This window comes from Procambarus clarkii, chromosome 8, assembly GCF_040958095.1.
Source record: "Procambarus clarkii isolate CNS0578487 chromosome 8, FALCON_Pclarkii_2.0, whole genome shotgun sequence".
Taxonomy (NCBI): domain Eukaryota; kingdom Metazoa; phylum Arthropoda; class Malacostraca; order Decapoda; family Cambaridae; genus Procambarus; species Procambarus clarkii.
The window spans coordinates 4,763,276-4,768,275 of record NC_091157.1 but is presented as its reverse complement, the minus strand read 5'-3'; the positions used below and the strand labels follow the sequence as shown (position 1 = coordinate 4,768,275).

The window sequence follows — 5,000 nt, the reverse complement described above, 5'->3', positions numbered from 1 at the left end:
ACCAATGAGGATGCAGGACTAGACTATTCGCTATGGTGGTTGAAGGGTTGTACCATTGAGGGTTGAACTTAATGCCTTGAAGGTATGTTGGGGATTGGTGGTAGTTTGGGGGGGGGGAGTGTTTCAGTTCTTGCGGTAGTTACGAGAACGGAGGTAGTTACAGTGATGGTGGTAGTTAAAGTGGTGGTGATTACGACTTTAATTGAGTTGGTTTTAGTAGTTACAGAAGTAGGTTGAGTTACTGGACTGTTAAAGAGCGTTGATAGTTGTGCCGATTGTGGGGGGTAGTTATTGAATGGTGGTTATGGTGGTGGTTGAGGTAGCAGCGGTAGCCAAGATGGTGGAGGAGGTCGTCCACCGCGCTGTTGTTTAAGATTCGCTACTTGGAACAAATAGTTCCAAGTAGCACGGGCTATGGTGAGCCCGTAGTGCCTCATCCCACCGCGCTGGGAACATGCCCAAACACCTCAACAGAGGTGGAGGAAACAGGTGTCCAAGCGAGCAGCTAAACTTAGCCCGGCCAGAAACCTTCAACATAACAATCCCAAGCCATCGCCTCTCAAAACCGGCTCATGGTAAAATCGATACCGCACCGGCCATTTGAAATCCATTTGGGAGATGTGATGTTCCTCCTAAGAGGTCCACGCTCTAGCTCCCGGGCCCCGCTTACGTCAGCAAGTGTTGCCGAGTTCTCAGTATTGAGGTTCAGCCATGACGTCAGAGAAACCCAGCAATTAAATGTACCTGCGTCAACCCTAAACTGCCGGTACAGCCCAATTTGTTCCGTTATTTGGCCAATATATTGCTATACCACGTCTTTACCTAAGCCTAGATGTTAAATACACTTTGATATTTATATGTTAATGTATTAATATACATTCAATACATATTATTCTATATTGCTGGCCTCTTATGTCGCGTTCAGGTTTAAAAGTTATCTTAAATTAAGCTCTTATTCAGTATATCTTAGACGTTACTGAAAGATTATAAAATTATACTCAGTATACCCATCCACTCGCTGGCGATTGCTCATTCTACCCTCTCACTTGCTCTCACAAACCTCTCCGTCCACACACACACACCCTCTCACGGCACCCCCCCCCTCCCCTCCACACACATTCCCAACAAAATATTCTGTTGATATTCTGATATTCAAAATATATCTGTTTACATGAATTAGTTTATCATACGGTGCAGTTCGGGGTTCAATCCTCGACCGTCCAAGTGGTTGGGCACCATTCCTCCCCCCCCCTCCGCCCGTCCCATCCCAAATCCTTATCCTGGCCCCTTCCCAGTGCTATATAGTCATAATGGCTTGACGCTTTCCCCTGATAGTTCAATACGGTAGAGATAATGAAATGTGAAGAGACAAACGCGTAGACTTTCACAAGTGTTGGATATTTTCACAAGTCATTCTTAGGAAAATAATTTACTGTAAATTTATGTAAACTAACCTAGTTATATATGTACCAATATCTAGGAATAAAATATTTGAATTTAAATATAGAAATGTGATTTATCCAACACATTCTCCTAAAACGATAGTACTTAGAGGAACTCTTTGGGCGAACGTAGTTTAATAATTTACATTTTATATTCAAAGGGAAACAAAAGTTAAAATCAAATGTAATGAGACATGTTCCCAGTATAGAAGATACATTGACCACATTTGGCCTAAGTTAGCGTATACTAGGCCTATACCTGCCGGGACACGTTAAGTCAGGTTCTTTAGTACATTCCCGATTTTCTAGAATACCATTTGGACGAATTCTATAGTACAAAATGTGAACTTTGTGGAGGCTAACAGTACATATTGGTACTTACGACCAAATAGTAGCCCCAAGTACTGTTGTTTTAGGGCGAGATTTATTCCTTTCCGGCCCTGTCGGAAAGTATGGTATGATATTTTTGTACATGGCTGAGCTCTATTTCCTGGGCTCCGGTGTCTATATTGTGTGTGTGTGTACTCACCTAGTTGTGCTTGCGGGGATTGAGCTCTGGCTCTTTGGTCCCGCCTCTCAACCGTCAATCAACTGATGTACAGGTTCCTGAGCCTATTGGGCTCTATCATATCTACACTTGAAACTGTGTATGGAGTCAGCCTCCACCACATCACTTCTTAGTCTGTGTGTGTGTGTGTGTGTGTGTGTGTGTGTGTGTGTGTGTGTGTGTGTGTGTGTGTGTGTGTGTGTGTGTACTGACCTATTTGTGCTTGCGGGGATTGAGCTCTGGCTCTTTGGTTCCGCCTCTCGACTGTCAATCAACTGGTGCACAGATTCCTGAGCCTACTGGTCTCTCTATCATATCTACATGTGTGTGTGCGTGCGTCCGCGTTCGGGCGCGAGGTGTGTTTGTCAGATCAGGTTACGTTTCAAAACATCGGTCAAGGTCACAGTAACCACAGTCGTGGACACAGTAACCGTGACTAAGAAGACAGCCGTCGCTCGATAACTAAATCGTGTAAGATAACCTGTCTAGTTGGCACGTTCGCTGTTGACCTGTGATCCCTAGGATGACCCCTAGAGCTACATGAAGTCGTTCAAGGTCAAAGGTTACAGTGGAAAGCCGTTCTTGGGTCAAAGGTTAGAGTGGGAAGCTGCGGAATTCGTGTATAGGTGTGGAGAACATCATTTCCCTGAACGTCACTGTTCGGAACCCAAGGGGTAGTGAACTTCACTGTTCGGAACCCAGGGGGGTAGTGAACGTCACTGTTCGGAACCCAGGGGGTAGTGAACGTCACTGTTCGGAACCCAGGGGGTAGTGAACGTCACTGTTCGGAACCCAGGGGGGTAGTGAACGTCACTGTTCGGAACCCAGGGGGTAGTGAACGTCACTGTTCGGAACCCAGGGGGTAGTGAACGCCACTGTTCGGAACCCAGGGGGTAGTGAACGTCACTGTTCGGAACCCAGGGGGTAGTGAACGTCACTGTTCGGAACCCAGGGGGTAGTGAACGCCACTGTTCGGAACCCAGGGGGTAGTGAACGTCACTGTTCGGAACCCAGGGGGGTAGTGAACGTCACTGTTCGGAACCCAGGGGTAGTGAACGTCACTGTTCGGAACACCAAGGGGGTAGTGAACGTCACTGTTCGGAACCCAGGGGTAGTGAACATCACTGTTCGGAACCCAGGGGTAGTGAACGTCACTGTTCGGAACCCAGGGGTAGTGAACATCACTGTTCGGAACCCAGGGGTAGTGAACGTCACTGTTCGGAACCCAGGGGGTAGTGAACGTCACTGTTCGGAACCCAGGGGGGTAGTGAACGTCACTGTTCGGAACCCAGGGGTAGTGAACGTCACTGTTCGGAACACCAAGGGGGTAGTGAACGTCACTGTTCGGAACCCAGGGGGTAGTGAACGTCACTGTTCGGAACCCAAGGGGGTAGTGAAACGTCACTGTTCGGAACCCAAGGGGGTAGTGAACGTCACTGTTCGGAACCCAGGGGTAGTGAACATCACTGTTCGGAACCCAGGGGGGTAGTGAACGTCACCAATGATAGCCCACTATCATCGATGAGGTGGTCACAGTACTGTGTACGTTTAGGAACGATCCTGAGCGGCATGGGTTCGAATCCTGGCCGGGTCATATAGAGTTCTTAATTATAATATATATATATATATATATATATATATATATATATATATATATATATATATATATATATATATATATATATATAAACAGTAAGAGTTAGCTTCAGTCTTGGACAATATCCAGGATAAAACTATAGTTCCTGGTTGATATAGATATATATATAGTTGATATAGGCCTAACACCAAGCCAGAGCCTATCGACATGGGTGCCAGTGAGAGCAGCAGCAGCAGCAGCAGCAGGAGCAGTAGCAGCAGCAGCAGCAGGAGCAGCAGCAGCAGCAGCAGCAGCAGGAGCAGCAGCAGCAGCAGCAGGAGCAGTAGCAGCAGCAGCAGCAGGAGCAGCAGCAGCAGCAGCAGGAGCAGGAGCAGGAGCAGCAGCAGCAGCAACAGCAGCAGCAGGAGCAGGAGCAGCAGCAGCAGCAGGAGCAGCAGCAGCAGCAGGAGCAGCAGGAGCAGCAGCAGCAGCAGCAGCAGCAGCATGAAGGTCAAGGGTGAGAGGTGAACTAGCTACACACTTACACGACCTCCAGTACACTGGCTACGGCTCCTATGTTTGCTGAGCGGGAGGTGGGTGGTGGGCGGCTGTGCAGGAGGTGCTCAGGAGAAGGCGTAGCTCACTCTCCAACTCTCATGGTGCTCCTTCACCCTTCACACGTCGCCGGTAAACCACCAAAACTAAATTAAAAACTTAAAAAAAAATCCCCTCGCACGGTGTATGAATGGGGGCCTGAGAGACGCTGCCTCCCTCTCTCACGGCCAGGCTGACACTGGCACTGGCACTCATGTCGAGTCCTCACCTGGCCGTGGCTGTTGCCACCTCCACACGCCCGCCCACCGCACGCCCACACTCCTCCACCACCCCACCCCCCACACCCCCTTAAAATAACCCCCAAACCCCCTAAATTTACCCAAGAGGACCATATATACCCCCTTCAAAAACCTGCCTTCTCTCGCCGGGGTCCAAGACAGTATAGAGCCGCTAGATATAATAGCGGCTCTATATAAGTAGATAGAGCCGCTAGGCGCCTCTGTGTGTCCTAGGAGCTAGGATATAATGTTATGGGTAGTGTGAGTTGATTGTTTAGGCCCGGCGGGATGCCCTAACTACCACCACACTCGTTTTGTCTGGTGGCAAGGCTGTTAACCTTCGGATAGGTGCAGAGAGCCACCTGTGGCACTCTGTCCCGGAGGGGGGAGGAGGAGGGGCAGGAGGAGGAAGAGGAGGGGCAGGAGGAGGGGGCAGGAGGAGGGGGAGGAGGGGCAGGAGGAGGGGGGTGGAGGGGCAGGAGGAGGGGGGGAGGAAGAGGAAGAGGAGGGGCAGGAAAGAAGGTGGCGGAAGTCGAAAGAAGAAAAGGAGTAAAAGAGGGAAGGATTGAGAGAGAGAGAGAGAGAGAGAGAGAGAGAGAGAG

The 5,000-nt window shown here is 49.3% G+C and overlaps 1 protein-coding gene across 1 annotated transcript in view; it reads right to left on the bottom strand.

Annotated features, from left to right (window-relative positions):
• LOC138359476 (S-antigen protein-like) overlaps window positions 1–5,000 on the bottom strand; it is an 18,655-nt gene that overhangs the window by 1,245 nt on the left and 12,410 nt on the right. The window lies entirely within an intron of this gene.